The following is a 17104-nucleotide window of genomic DNA, read 5'->3' on the forward strand; positions in this document are numbered from 1 at the left end:
ATGAATTTTCACCAGTCTCCATAATATCATAGGCTGGTACGTGTTGCCAAGGAAGTTACTACCAATGGCCTCTTAAAAAATGGCCTCATAAAAAAATGAAATGAGCAGACACAACCTCTTCCTTTTGGACTTGGGATAATAAGATGTGAGTTACATTGAAGACTCTATTATTTTGGAGAAGGCAATGGCAACCCACTCCAGTACTCTTGCCTGGAAAATCCTATGGATGGAGGAGCCCGGTAGGCTGCAGTCCATGGGGTTGCTGAGAGTTGGACACGACTGAGGGACTTCACTTTCACTTTTCACTTTCATTCATTGGAGATGGAAATGGCAACCCACTCCAGTGTTCTTGCCTGGAGAATCCCAGGGACGGGGGAGCCTGGTGGGCTGCCGTCTATGGGGTCACACAGAGTCGGACATGACTGAAGAGACTTAGCAGCAGCAACAACAATCATTTATTTGGGCTTGCCAGGAGGCCCTAGCGGTAAAGAACTTGTCTCCCAATGCAGGAAATATAAGAGACACAGGTTTGATCCCTGGGTTGGGAAGATCCCCTGAAGGAGGGCATGCAACCCACTCTAGTATTCTTGCCAGGTGAATCCCATGGGCAGAGAAGCCTGCCAGGCTACACTCCATAAGGTTGCAAAGAATCAGACACAACTGAAGCAACCGAGCATGTGCGCCATCATTTATTTAGCCAGTATACCAAAGCAGTCTGGGGCAGAGGAGTCAAGAGCTTTCCCCAAGTTCAGTGTTGGCCAGGAGGTAGGATGGCCCTGTGACTCCTCAAAAGCAAATGCTCCATGGACCCGTCAATGTTCCAGGAAGGCAGGTGTCAGCATGGTACGGAGAACCGGGATCAGCATGGCTTCCTCTTTCTAAGAGAGCTTGTTCTCACCCTAGTACCTGGGGCCCCTCCAGCTCACTCTTCACAACCAGACATTGTAGGGTTAAAGTTAATAGCTTTTATTTGGGGGCTTTAACCATTTCACAAGACAGGAAATGAAGTCTAAATCCATTTAATATGAAACAAGTACCCAATTGTGCTTCTGGTCTGATCCATCCATTGTTCGGAAGCCTGATGTTCCATGTAGTCAGTTCAGAATTGGGAGAACATAGGTTAACCACTGAAGGTAAATTCTATGGAAATTACTGTAAAAAAAAAAACAAAAACAAAACAAAAAACCTTTGAGACTATTAAAATGTGGCAGAGACGGAGATGAAACTCAGGGGTGCTGAGAATGAGGTCAGTTGTGACTTCACCTCACCTTGGAAGTGATTGGATCAATGCACATGCTGGCCTCTAGGAATCAGATTGCTTGAGGTTTCTTTTTCTCATTTTCTTGAAGAAAGAGTAGGTACCTAGGGGAAGGTAGAGTGGGGAAAGCTGCAACCTCCTCCTGTCAGACTTCCATGACTTGGGTCTTGATCATCGGAGAGAAGAGGCTGCAGGCAGAAAAAGAATAAGTCTTTGCACCAATGACTCAACGTAAAGGGACCATTCCTTTGGTCCCCAAGTAACAAATTGTGATGCTATATAGAAAGAGGCCATTTCTCCCAATTATGCACTGAAAACAGCTCTATGGGTAACGCATGGAAAATGGCCCAAAAGCTTTGAGAGCTGTGAGATATAGGACATTCACCAGATTTTGGCTTTGGCAAGGTGGCCTCTGGAAGCAGTGGCATTGTGAGTATTCCACTGGAGGTGTGGGAGAACCCAAGAGGCACGTGGTAAAGCTGAATGGGCAATTTATGGTACATGTGAAACAACCGAGGTTTCCCAGGCATAAGTGGACAAAATTTAGGGTTGGGTTAGGTGGCACAATGGTAAAGAATCTGCCTGCCAATGCAGAGGACACAAGAGATGTGGGCTCTATCCCTGGGTCAGGAAGATTCTCTGGAGGAGGAATTGGCAACCCATTCCACTGTTCTTGCCTGGAAAATGCCACGGACAGAGGAGCCTGGCAGGCTACAATCCACAGGGTCTCAAAGAGTTGGACACAGCTGAGCACTGTGCGGTATGGGCTTGACTAAGTTCATCTTCGAGAAAATGAGGCAAGAGCTCATTTTTTTAAAAATTCAGACTGTTTGTTTAGTTTTAAAACCCTCATTAGTATATTTTTTGTTTACTGGTGCAAATAATCCATACTGTTTATGTAAATTATAAATAGTACAGAAGGATGTGAAGTGATTTAATGCCACCATTTCTATTATATTTCATGCCACCTCTATTTTATTTCATGCCACCATCTATGCTTTTACAGTTCTTTTAGGGTGGAGAAAACTGTGTTTATGCTGGTTTTATAGTGACACAGAAAAGTGTGGTAGATCCTCAGAAGAACTATTTTTAAACCCCGATTCAAACAAATCACAATAAGTATTTGTCTTACTAATGAAAGTCTTTAAAAGCAACTCCTTATAAGAACTCTAGGAGGTGGGCCTTCCTTTTCAAAGATGGACCATAGCCACATTTTGCAGGTGAGAAACCTGTGGCACAGAATGGTTAAATGATGTGTTTAGGGGGAAACTCCTAGCGAGTCACAGCAGTAGGGTTTCCATCCAGGGAAGCTCTGAACCCTCTATTGTGCCTCATATGCTTTATTGCTTCTCGACCAAGAGTGCAACTGCTTTTACCCCCCGATTCTGCCGATGCCACACAAGTGCCTTATTCTACTTCTGCGTGTAAATTGTGTATTAACAGTTGTTATCACCAACTACTTCTTCAGCCAGTAGGTAACCTGCAGAGTGGAGGCATTTTGGTGAGGAGGAAAACGTGCCAGAGCATGAGTCAGGAAATCCAAGCTTCAGCCTGCTTCTGTCACTGAGTAACTCTGTCATGTTCAGTCCCATTTACATCTTTGGCTTTCATTGTCCGTATCTATAAAAAGACCAGAGTTAGAATCTCACCAAGTGCATCTCAGTCTCAAGATTCTAACATTCAAACTGCCTGGATCAGGGTTAGACACACATCGTTTGACCAAAGGACCTACATCTCCCGTTTAGCCAAAGGACCTGTAATAGATACTATCCTAAGGACGTAGCTAATCAAAAGATGCATTTTTAAAATGAATGTCATTCTGTTTTTGATGTCCCATTCACTGCTTTTGTTGTAACGGCAACAACAGTAAAACATTTGGTTTAATTACTTCTTGTGGAAAAAACAATTGTCAAAAATGCTCAACCAAATTGGCTAGCTGTTGCTTCAGAATTACTCATGTTGCTTTGAAAGAAGAGGTCAAAGCAAAGAGATAATGTTTGGCTACATGACAGATATATTCATGTACAACTTAACGTTTTTAGCCCATCTAGCTATTTTTTTAAATACATTTATATATTTCTGGACTATGTTTTACTCTACACATCATTGGATTTCTACCTTTTTTTCACTATAAGGAGTGTGTATTTTTGTGTTTTTATTTTCTATCACTCCTCATTTCTTCTGGCTTTTTCTGAAAGTCAGAGGTAAGGTCATTAAGAATAAAACATTTAGGCAAAGAAAGTTTCAAATGGGGCTTCATGGCCAAGGTCAGAAATTCTCCAACTTTAGTGTACACAATCACCTGGAAACCTTATTAAAAATATGTATTTCTGTGCTCCATTCACTGAGATTTTTGAGACAATGGGTGAGGAATAGGATCCAGGAATCCATATTTTGTAAAATATGGACATTTGTAGGCAAAGTAATGTCTCTACTTTTTAATTCATTGTCTAAGTTTGCCATAGGTTTCCTTCCAAGGAGCAAGTGTCTTTTAATTTCCTGGCTGCAGTCACCATCTACAGTGATTTTGGAGCCCAAGAAAATAGTCTGTTGCTATTTCCAAGTGAATGGAGGTATACAAATTAGAAACACTGGGACCTACCACACTGTATTTGTGGCCCTGAACTCATCTTTGAGAATAAGTAGGTGGTGCCTTAGCACAAAGTGGCTAAAAATCATACCTACCCAGCCTGGATTCTTTCTCTGTTCTAATCTTTTCCAGAAATGTGGGTAGGAAAGGTGAGCCCAGGGTAAAGAAGAAGACACTTTCTTCAAAAGATTATTAGTAGCTGTTATCTAATTAGAGATGGATATGGCTTTAAGCTGTATATATGAAAGTGAAAGTGAAAGTGAAGTCTTTCAGTCCTGTCCAACTCTTTGTGACCCCATGGACAGTAACCTACCAGGCTCCTTGGTCCATAGGATTTTCCAGGCAAGAATACTGGAGTGGGCTGCCATTTCCTTCTCCAGGGGATCTTCCCAACCCAGGGATCAAAACCGGGTCTCCTGCATTGCACACAGACGCTTTACCGTCTGAGCCACTAGCTGCTGCTGCTAAGCTGTATATATAGGGCTTAGTTATCTTTTCCTAGCTCTTTGTTTTCTCTTTAGATTTAATATGAAGGTAATTTTAATAATCATATAAATTCATATATGATAAATTCAACCTGGTTTCACACTGCATTCACCTTACTGGAAATTGACAATGCATGGAAAAACAGAAGATGAGTGGATAGTGAAGTGAGCACCAAATGTATTCGGTCCAGGCTGCTTTTCCTGTACTTCATAATGTGACCTTGAACTAGATGCTCTGATTCCAAATTTATTCTTCTGTATGGTGGGGCCAGTGATGCCTATTCTGCTCACATCCCTGAGGTGCTATGAGAAAGAGGTACATCAAAGTGTTTTAGTGATGGAAGAATCAAAATAGTGATGAGACTTCTCTTTCCATTTTCTTTAATCAACAAACACAATCTCCTAAACCATTCATTTGTATAACAAATGGCTTGGGAGATTCAATAATTCAACATTAAATTATTGAATTAAATAATTTAATGATTTAAATTAATGAATTTAATAATTTAATTTAATAAATTTAACTAAATAATTTAATTATTTGAATGATTTAATTCAATAATTTAATGTTGTACACAAAACACTCAGTACCCTGCTGTGAGATGAGTGGATGAAAAAGCCCAGTCAGTTTAAATATAGCTTTTAAAGAAGGATCGTGACCAAGTTTCATTAAGCTGGATTTTTAATAGCACTTTATTTTATAAATTTGAAAAGATATCCCTCCATAAAGTAGAATCAATCACAAAATCTCTTTGGATTGATGTACTATATATTTGGGCTTCCCCTGGAATGTGAAGTCAAGTGGGCCTTAGAAAGCGTCACTACGAACAAAGCTAGTGGACGTGATGGAATTCCGGTTGAGCTATTTCAAATCCTGAAAGATGATGCTGTGAAAGTGCTGCACTCAATATGCCAGCAAATTTGGAAAATTCAGCAGTGGTCACAGGACTGGAAAAGGTCAGTTTTCATTCCAATCCCAAAGAAAGGCAATGCCAAAAAATGCTCAAACTACTGCACAATTTGCACTCATCTCACACGCTTGTAAAGTAATGCTCAAAATTCTCCAAGCCAGGCTTCAGCAATATGTGAACTGTGAACTTCCAGATGTTCAAGCTGGCTTTAGAAAAGGCAGAGGAACCAGAGATCAAATTGCCAACAACCGCTGGATCATGGAAAAAAGCAAGAGAGTTCCAGAAAAACATCTATTTCTGCTTTCTTGACTATGCCAAAGCCTTTGACTGTGGGGATCACAATAAACTGTGGAAAATTCTGAAAGAAATGGGAATACCAGACTACCTGACCTGCCTCTTGAGAAATCTGTATGCAGGTCAGGAAGCAACAGTTAGAACTGGACATGGAGCAACAGACTGGTTCCAAATAGGAAAAGGAGTACATCAAGGCTGTATATTGTCACCTTGCTTTTTTAACTTCTATGCAGAGTACATCATGAGAAACGCTGGACTGGAAGAAACACAAGCTGGAATCAAGATTGCAGGGAGAAATATCAATAACCTCAGATATGCAGATGACACCAGCCTTATGGCAGAAAGTGAAGAGGGACTAAAAAGCCTCTTGATGAAAGTGAAAGAGGAGAGTGAAAAAGTTGGCTTAAAGCTCAACATTCAGAAAACGAAGATCATGGAATCTGGCCCCATCACTTCATGGCAAATAGATGGGGAAACAGTAGAAACAGTGTCAGACTTTAATTTTTTGGGCTCCAAAATCACTGCAGATGGTGACTGCAGCCATGAAATTAAAAGATGCTTACTCCTTGGAAGGAAAGTTATGACTAACCTAGAGAGCATATTCAAAAGCAGAGACATTACTTTGCCAACAAAGGTTCATCTAGTCAAGGCTATGGTTTTTCCTGTGGTCATGTATGGATGTGAGAGTTGGACTGTGAAGAAGGCTGAGTGCCGAAGAATTGATGCTTTTGAGCTGTGGTGTTGGAGAAGACTCTTGAGAGTCCCTTGGACTGCAAGGAGATCCAACCAGTCCATTCAGAAGGAGATCAGCCCTGGGTGTTCTTTGGAAGTAATGATGCTGAAGCTGAAACTCCAGTACTTTGGCCACCTCATGTGAAGAGTTGACTGACTCATTGGAAAAGACTATGATGCTGGGAGGGATTGGGGATGGAGGAAAAGGGGACGCCAGAAGATGAGATGGCTGGAAGGCATCACTGACTGGATGGACTTGAGTCTGTGTGAACTCCGGGAGTTGGTGATGGACAGGGAGGCCTGGCGTGCTGCGATTCATGGGGTCACAAAGAGTTGGACACTACTGAGCGACTGAACTGAACTGAACTGTAGACTCTAGAAAAATGGCACAGATGATCCTATTCACAAAGCAGAAATAGAGACACAGATGTAGAGAACAAATGTATGGTCATCAAGGAGGAAGATGGAGATTGGGAGATTGGGATCAACACACATACACTATCAATGCTCTGCATAAAATAGATAACTAATGGAAATGCCTTTATTGTACCACTTTCCAGATACCCACAGCAGAAAACTATTCTATTTGAAAAAGCAGAGAGAGGCCCATTGAGAGGGTACATGGTATTAGAACAAAGGAAGCTGAGTTAGCTGTCAGTAGAGAAAAGTGTTGGAAGATATTTCCAATCACTATAGTTATGCATGCCCTGTAATACTTGGCTTCCAAGGTTCATTGCTGTTTTTTCTTCTCTTTTTAGCCTGTGAGTTAAAGAAATTAATTCTATTAAATATATATCATAGTGGTGAACAGAATAACTTCTGTGTTTGATAACAGAAATTTTAGCACAGCTATTTAGTGGCAGTATGACAGTGGGGCAAGTTATTTAAATTCAACAACCATGTTTCTTTCTCTTCTTTACATTTAGGATAAAAATAGTATTAGGTAGATATTTTTCAAGTGGGAAGACATCTAAATAGAGCTCAGTGTCTGATGTGGACCCCTGCTAAAAATATCTTATAATATTTTTATGCCTGCATCCTCCAAGAGTGATCAGAAACACCTCTTTCAGTCAGACCCTTAGCCCATACATTCTAGAACTTGAGTTCTGGCAGTGGCCCCACTGAGCATTTTGAGAGTTGATGTTGCTTGCTATGTCACCAGTTGTAGAGGGTTATTATTGTTTTTAACCCAAAGAGCTTTCTTTAATAACCCTGTTATAACTAACATTTTCAGCTTAGTCTACCTCTTGAGGTAAAAATTCTATTAGTTTAACACACAAATTAAAGTGGTACATAGTTTTCTTGAATTGATAGAAACTGAAGTGCTCCATAGAGGTTTTTTTTCATAATTGAAGAATAATCTTTTAAATATTGAAAAAGAAATCAATGTTAGTTTGGATATAAGAAGTAAGCCTTTGATAAGCAGGTTTAAATAATAAGGACATTTGTTGCTCAAGGAACTTGGAACCAAGTTTTCTTGCATAGTATGATCACAGCTCCATTTCTTTATAATTCTCTAATCACTTCCCACATCAGTATTTTGACTTTTTCATCCAGCTCTTGGTCTCCACACAGCCTTTGGCAAAAACCTGGGCATTATTCATTTTCATTTGCATTCAGTATAGAATGCTTCCCATAACTTTATTTTAAAAACAATGAAGAAATTTCATAGAAGTTACTGAGTGAGTAACTCTTTCCTGGTGACTTTTTGGCTCAGATGGACACAGGCCAATCACAAGGACGGGAGACTATGATTGACTAAGACACATCAGAATCAACTTTCTGAGAATGGACAGTTCCCTAAATTGCATTGCTGCTGGGTATGTGGGGTTGTTACGGTGAATGGTAAAGATTCAAAAAGCAAAAGCACCAAACTTTTATTCCCATATTCTTGACAGAAATCTTTATATGTGTCCCTACTTTCCACATCCTAAAATACACTGTACTGATCATAATTTAGCCTTGTCTTTTTTCAGAAGATAATATATAAAGATGATCATTCAGTGCTAATCTTATCAACTACTATATAGGTGGGTAGAGATGATTTGCTCTTAAACTAACTAATTTCTGGTTCTTTTTGAATTTTATGGCTGCTCTTCCGAATATTTCATATCCTGAGTTGCTGTAATGCTAACAACTTAAGCTTTTGTGGCAGAAATCCATTCTTTCCCAACTTTACTTTGCCATGAGAAGAAGTAACACAGAAAATCTCTTAATGGATCTCACTTAACTGACTCTGGGATTGATGAATGATCTTGATGTTCTGTATGAAATACATTGTCTGATACTCTCAGAATATTAAATATATGTGGCCAGTAGGTCACTCTATGGTACGTGTGCTATTTTGCCCTCACTGTATGCTTACAAAGTTGTATGCTTATGAGCTCTATCCTTATGAAGGCTTAATTGTGTTTGTTCCCAAATCTGTTTATGCCAGTTGTAGTTGTGATTGTATGACATAAAAACTTGAAATCTGAGAAAAGTGAAAACCAACCAACCAAACAAAAAAGATGGGCTAACAATCAAATTAATTGTTTCTGTACAGTTAAAGGATAATTACTAAAAACATGTTGTGGCTAAATTAGCCAGGAGAGAGACAGCCGTAGAAGAGTGAAGAAAAATGATAAAATATGAAAAGATTCTACAGTCATGAATTTGTGCAGGGACCTTTAAGTTCTTGTTCTTCTTTAAAGAATCCGCAACTGGAAAATAGTAGAAGATGCATTTTAAGTACAATTCACACAAGAAAATGGTGGCAACCTCCAATCAGCAAATCCACTTGCCAAGAAAAGGCCTTGGCTGTATATCAAAAGCTTGGGAATGAATGTACAATGACATACTTTAAGTTAAAACCAAACGTTAAAAGTACATGTTCTTTTGTGTAATTACCCTCTTTAACCAACTTCTTCTGTTAATCAACCAACTCCACGTCAGGCAAGAAGGCTTTACGGTCTATTGTGTGTGTGTGTGTGTATTTGTTGCTCAGTCGTGTCCGACTCTTTGTGACCCCACGGACTGTAGCCCACCAGGCTCCTCTGTCCCTGGAATTTTCCAGGCAAGAATGCTGGAGTGGGTTGCCATTTCCTTCTCCAGAGGATTTTCCCGATCCAGGGATCAAACCTAGGTCTCCTCCATTTCAGGCAAATTCTATACTGTCTGAGCCACCAAGGAAGCCCTTATGGTCTACTGAAGGAATGAAATTGTGGAGGTATGTGCATATGCATGGTTAGGGGCAGGAATGGGGCAGCCACTGGGTTACAGGAATAAGAATGCTATGTCCTCAACCAAAGTAGCAAGACAATTTCTAGAGTTAATCACAAATCATAAAATGCATGTTGTTGATCACCTTAAAGAAACTATTCAAGAACTTCCCTGGCAGTCCAGTGGTTAAGACTCTGTGCTTCCAAAGCAAAGGGTGGGTTCACTTCTGGTTGAAGAACTAAGATCCCACATGTTGCACAATGAGGGCAAAATTTTAGAAAAGAAAAAAAAGAATAGCTATCCCAACAAAAAGAGCTAATGATGTTGAAAAGCATTTATCTCTGGACAATAGGACTGTAATAGTTGGTGGAGAGGGGATTACCTATGGAGAACTAATGTTTGCATTATCTTATTCTGATTTGTTCCATTCTGTTCAGTTGCTCATTTGTGTCAGACTCTTTGCAACTCCATGAATCGCAGCACGCCAGGCCTCCCTGTCCATCACAAACTCCCAGAGTTCACTCAGACTCAAGTCCATCGAGTCAGTGATGCCATCCAGCCATCACATCCTCTGGCGTCCCCTTCTCCTCCTGCCCTCAATCCCTCCCAGCATCAGAGTCTTTTCCAATGAGTCAACTCTTCACATGAGGTGGCCAAAGTACTGGAGTTTCAGCTTTAGCATCATTCCCTCCAAAGAAATCCCAGGGCTGATCTCCTTCAGAATGGACTGGTTGGATCTCCTTGCAACCAGGAGACTCGAAAGAGTCTTATCCAACACCACAGTTCAAAAGCATCAATTCTTTGGTGCTCAGCCTTCTTCACAGTCCAACTCACATCCATACATGACCACAGGAAAAACCATAGCCTTGACTAGACAGACCTTTGTTGGCAAAGTAATGTCTCTGCTTTTGAATGTGCTGTCTAGGTTAGTCATAACTTTCCTTCCAAGGAGTAAGCATCTTTTAATTTCATGGCTGCAGTCACCATCTGCAGTGATTTTGGAGCCCCTAAAAATAAAGTCTGACACTGTTTCTACTGTTTCCCCATCTATTTGCCATGAAGTGATGGGACCAGATGCCATGATCTTCGTTTTCTGAATGTTGAGCTTTAAGCCAACTTTTTCACTCTCCTCTTTCACTTTCATCAAGAGGCTTTTTAGTCCCTCTTCACTTTCTGCCATAAGGCTGGTGTCATCTGCATATCTGAGGTTATTGATATTTCTCTCGGCAATCTTGATACCAGCTTGTGTTTCTTCCAGTCCAGCGTTTCTCATGATGTACTCTGCATATAAGTTAAATAAGCAGGGTGACAATATATAGCCTTGACGTACTCCTTTTCCTATTTGGAACCAGTCTGTTGTTCCATGTCCAGTTTTAACTGTTGCTTCCTGACCTGCATACAAATTTCTCAAGAGGCAGATCAGGTGGTCTGGTATTCCCATCTCTTTCAGAATTTTCCACAGTTTATTGTGATCCACACAGACAAAGGCTTTGGCATAGTCAAGAAAGCAGAAATAGATGTTTTTCTGGAACTCTCTTGCTTTTTTCCATGATCCAGCAGATGTTGGCAATTTGATCTCTGGTTCCTCTGCCTTTTCTAAAACCAGCTTGAACATCAGGAAGTTCACAGTTCACATATTGCTGAAGCCTGGCTTGGAGAATTTTGAGCATTAATTTACTAGCATGTGGGATGAGTGCAATTGTGCGGTAGTTTGAGCATTCTTTGGCATTGCCTTTCTTTGGGATTGGAATGAAAACTGACCTTTTCCAGTCCTGTGGCCACTGCTGAGTTTTCCAAATTTGCTGGCATATTGAGTGCAGCACTTTCACAGCATCATCTTTCAGGATTTGGAATAGCTCAACTGGAATTCCATCACGTCCACTAGCTTTGTTCATAGTGATGCTTTCTAAGGCCCACTTGATTTCACATTCCAGGATATCTGGCTCTAGGTGAGTGATCACACCATCGTGATTATCTGGGTCTTGAAGATCTTTTTTGTACAGTTTTTCGGTGTATTCTTGCCATCTCTTCTTAATATCTTCTGCTTCTGTTAGGTCCATACCATTTCTGTCCTTTATTGAGCCTATCTTTGCATGAAACGTTCCCTTGGTATCTCTAATTTTCTTGAAGAGATCTCTTGTCTTTCCCATTCTGTTGTTTTCCTCTATTTCTTTGCATTGATCACTGAGCAAGGCTTTCCTATCTCTTCTTGCCATTCTTTGGAACTCTGCATTCAGATGCTTATATTTTTCCTTTTCTCCTTTGCTTTTTGCTTCTCTTTTTTCACAGCTATTTGTAAGGCCTCCCCAGACAGCCATTTTGCTTTTCTGCATTTCTTTTCCATGGGGATGCTCTTGATCCCTGTCTCCTGTACAATGTCACGGACCTCATTCCATAGTTCATCAGGCACTCTATCAGATCTAGGCCCTTAAATCTATTTCTCAGGTCCAATGTATAATCATAAGGGATTTGATTTAGGTCATACCTGAATGGTCTAGTGATTTTCCCTACTTTCTTCAATTTAAGTCTGAATTTGGTAATAAGGAGTTCATGATCTGAGCCACACTTAGCTCCCGGTCTTGTTTTTGCTGACTGTATAGAGCTTCTCCATCTTTGGCTGCAAAGAACATAATCAATCTGATTTCAGTGTTGACCATCTGGTAATGTCCATGTGTAGAGTCTTCTCTTGCGTTGTTGAAAGAGGGTGTTTGCTATGACCAGTGCATTTTCTTGGCAAAACTCTATTAGTCTTTGCCCTGCTTCATTCCGTATTCCAAGGCCAAATTTGCCTGTTACTCCAGGTGTTTCTTGACTTCCTACTTTTGCATACCAGTCACCTATAATGAAAAGGACATCTTTCTTGGGTGTTCGTTCTAAAAGGTCTTGTAGGTCTTCATAGAACCATTCAACTTCAGCTTCTTCAGCATTACTGGTTAAGGCATAGACTTGGATTACTGTGATATTGAATGGTTTGCCTTGGAATTGAACAGAGATCATTCTGTCGTTTTTGAGATTGCATCCAAATACTGCATTTCAGACTCTTTTGTTGACCATGATGGCTACTGATTTGTTAATAGTGTGCAAATTTATTCTTATGAATATAAAAATATTAACCAGGAACACTTACCAGTCCTGTCTTTATTGATGTGGCAGCCAACTTCCAACATAGCCCCCAATGAACCTTGCTCCTTGGTGTTCGTGCTCTTGTGTAATTCCCTCCCACCCCCATGTGTCACATTGTACAACGGTTGATATGTGTGATCAGTAGGATACTGCAAAAGTACTGGTATATAACTTTGGAGATAAGTTATAAAAGAGCCCTTAGCTTCTGTCTCTCTATCTCTGTCTCCCTCTTCCTTTCCTTCTTGCTAAGATCACACTTTGGGAAAGCCAGCTGCCATGTTAGGAGAAGCCCTTCAGAGAGGCACACATGGTGAGAGCCTCCTGCTAACCTCTTTAAGTCTCATTCCTTTTTTAATAAGTTTAGATAATTATACCTTCCCCTTGAGTTTAGATATAAAATATATAAAGTTCAAAATAAGAAACAGACCCTCAATCACAGCTTATCTTTAATATTACTGATATAGTTATTAAAGTTACCCAAATAATTCAGCTAGTATGTGGCAGCAATAGATTTTCAGAACAGGTGTGTCTACATGGTCAATCCATTGCCTGTCTGCTTTACACTGGTGTCAACTGATGCCCATATGAAATTTAGGTACATTTTTCTCCTCTTTGTTATGCATTTGCATGGATTACAGCTATCCCTGTAACTCTCCTCCAGTGACACCTGCAAAGAATGGACCTCCTGTTGGGTCAAGGGGGTGCATGGGAACACAGAGACAGAAAATGAAAGAACAGGGCAATCTCTACAGAATTACATACTCATAGGAAGAGAGAGAAAAGAAATATGGCACATATTAACTCAAAGTGAAGGGAATGGAAGAAATGCCACCTCGAAAGTTTTTGAATAAAGAAAGAGGGGATGGGTAGAACGATTTGGGGTAGGTGACTGGTTGCAAGGAGAGAGAGAAGCCAGATGTGCTTGCCTAGGCGGGTGATTCTGATTAGCAGTATGGATAAAGATCATTTTTAAAAATTTTATTGGAGCATAGCTGATTTACAGTGCTGTGTTAGTTTCAGGTACATAGCAAAGTGATTTAGTTATACATATATTCATTCTTTTTCAGATTCTTTTCTCATAAAGGTTACCACAGAATATTGAGTAGAGTTTTTTGTGTTATATAGTGAGTCTTTGTTGATTATCTATCTTATATATAGCAGTATGTATGTTAACCCCAAGCTCCTGATTTATCCTTCCCCCCTGCATGTTTCCCCTTTGGTAACCACAAGTTTGTTTTCAATATCTGTTGGTCTGTTTCTCCTTTGCAAATAAGTTCATTTGTATCATTTTTTAAAATTAGATTCCACATAAGAGTGATATCATATGATATTTGTCTTTCTCTGCCTGACTTAGTATGATCATCTCCAGGCCCTCCTATGTTGCTGGAAATGGCATTATTTCATTCTTTTTGAAGACTGAGGATATTCCATTGTATATATGTACTACACCTTCTCTATTCATTCCTCTGTTAATGGACAAGATCTTGATGTATATCACTAGGAGAAAAATCAACCAGGGACTTTCTGTGGATTTGAACCCAGAGTGTGGGAAGTGGCCAGGTTTGTAGTGACAGAGTTAGGGCTAGGAAAACTGTTGAAATTGAGCCCAACTGGTGGGAAATTGTAAGAATTCATCTTAGTTGGGAGATGGAAATGAGGTGAGTGGAGCAAAATGAGCAGTGCTCCCAACAGAGAGAGGTCAGATGAAAGATGGAAAGGAGCAGAGGAATGGGATGATATGAAGAGCCCAAGAGGATCTGCTGAATGATTATATTTGGTCTTGTGATCAGTCTCAGGAGATTGGTTGTTTTCTTTTGGCTTTAAGGAACATAAACCCAAATATGGTTTAAAAAATTAGCTGTGTACTTAAAACTATTAAATGAATTGAATAGGGTAAGATATCCTCAAGACTTGGGGTAGAGGCATCTGATGTCAGTGGTACAGAATTTGGGAGAGGATCATTTTTCCTCCCCTGTACTTGGTCACCAGCCACTGTTCACTCTGCAAGTAAGTTGACAGCCCACACTGGAGGACAGCTGTACCTGGTGGGGATGGTACTCTCTGGGAGGACCTAGCAGGATAGGTAATAGGGAGACACCTTGGTGAGAGGACAAAGAATAAGAAGGAGAAGAAAGATTTTCAGAAACCCAAATGAGAAGCAGAAATGACATGCAATAAATACTGTATTCACTCCATAGTGTGACTTCCTGAGAACAGAAGCTCTGTTCACCTGGCTCTAACGCTGAAGAGTGTCTGACACAAAAAGCCCAATAAATACTTGAATGAATAGCACACTTTATGAATCTGTCCAACATGGAGCTGGATATCTTATATCTGTGTCTGACCACAAAAGAAAGAGATCTTGACCCAGTGTAGACTTGGGAGTACCTAAATCAAAGATTTAAACAAAATTCTAGGGACAGACTGAGAGACAGCAACCTAAAGGGCATCAACATTCAAGGAGTGACCAAAAAAGGAGAAGACACGAAAGGTCCAAGGGTGTGGATGCAGAAGCAGAAGGAGTGCTAGAAAAGAATGGTGAAGAAACTGCATACTGAAGAAGCTAGTGCTCAAAAGGGGCACAGTTCCCAACAATTAAAAAAAAAAAAAAAACTAAGGAAGATATTGACCGAAAAAATATCTTTTGAATTTAGCAAAAAGGGGGTCATTTGTAACTTTTGAGAGAGTCATTTTGTTAGAGTAGTGAGGCAGAAATTAGATTATTCTGCTTTAAGAAAGCAATGGAAAATGAAGAGATGATTACAGTGAAAATATTGTTTTAATGAGCTTAACTGTAGGAAAACCACCAGACAGCCTTAAGAGAGGAGCAGAAAATGAGAGAGAGTTTTTTAAATGAAAGATTTCAGCATGTTTGAAGTTTTCACCCAAATATCAAATTGGACTTCCCTGACTTTTGAGATCAAAACAAGATAGACTTGAAGACCATCCCCTAGTGATTGTCGTGGTTACTGTTGGGAGAGGAGATTATTGATTGTTTATATTCTTATGATGTCCTCTGAATCCGACCTCATATCTTTCTTAGCTTCCTCAGTTATCACTGAATTGACCAAACTGGAAACTTGGCCCTTCTTTAAGTTCGTTAAAATCTATACATGTTGGTATTTAAGGGGTATTGCTGAATGTAAACTATTACCATTTTGTATGTCCCAAATAAGCCTAAGTTCCTAAGCTTAGGTTCTACTTTCTAAGATTATCTTTCTTTCTTTGGCTCTACACATTACCAAGAAGTCCTTGCTCAGTCATCTTTGGGTTTGATTATACATGACCTTATTATTATGATAAATATCAATATGATTTCATATGATCCTCTTCCTCCAGTAACCCCTGGGATATTGGTGCTTCTCAGTTGGTCATGTTTGCCTTCTCTTTCATACTCCTTATCTGACTGAGACTTGTAAACCATCACTCTGAAGATCATATCCGGGTAAAACAAGATTTTTCTTGACCTGCACACTATTTTTTAAATCAAAGTTGTATCCCAGGGATGCAAGGATTCTTCAATATCCACAAATCAATCAATGTAATACACCACATTAACAAATTGAAAAATAAAAACCATATGATTATCTCAATAGATGCAGAGAAAGCCTTTGACAAAATTCAACATCCATTTATGATAAAAACTCTCCAGAAAGCAGGAATAGAAGGAACATACCTCAACATAATAAAAGCTAAATATGACAAACAAACAGCAAACATTATCCTCAATGGTGAAAAATTGAAAGCATTTCCTCTAAAAGTCAGGAACAAGACAAGGGTGCCCACTTTCACCATTACTATTCAACATAGTTTTGGAAGTTTTGGCCACAGCAATCAGAGCAGAAAAAGAAATAAAAGGAATCCAAATTGGAAAAGAAGAAGTAAAACTCTCACTATTTGCAGATGACATGATCCTCTACATAGAAAACCCTAAAGACTCCACCAGAAAATTACTAGAACTAATCAATGACTATAGTAAAGTTGCAGGATATAAAATCAACACACAGAAATCCCTTGCATTCCTATACACTAATAATGAGAAAACAGAAAGAGAAATTAAGGAAACAATTCCATTCACCATTGCAATGGAAAGAATAAAATACTTAGGAATGTATCTACCTAAAGAAACTAAAGACCTATATATAGAAAACTATAAAACACTGGTGAAAGAAATCAAAGAGAACACTAATAGATGGAGAAATATACCATATTCATGGATTGGAAGAATCAATATAGTGAAAATGAGTATACTACCCAAAGCAATTTATAGATTCAATGCAATCCCTATCAAGCTATCAACGGTATTCTTCACAGAGCTAGAACAAATAATTTCACAATTTGTATGGAAATACAAAAAACCTCGAATAGCCAAAGCAATCTTGAGAAAGAAGAATGGAACGGGAGGAATCAACCTACCTGACTTCAGGCTCTACTACAAAGCCACAGTTATCAAGACAGTATGGTACTGGCACAAAGACAGAAATATAGATCAATGGAACAAAATAGAAAG

This window comes from Bubalus bubalis, chromosome 8 (assembly GCF_019923935.1).
Source record: "Bubalus bubalis isolate 160015118507 breed Murrah chromosome 8, NDDB_SH_1, whole genome shotgun sequence".
In the NCBI taxonomy this organism is placed as follows: Eukaryota; Metazoa; Chordata; class Mammalia; order Artiodactyla; family Bovidae; genus Bubalus; species Bubalus bubalis.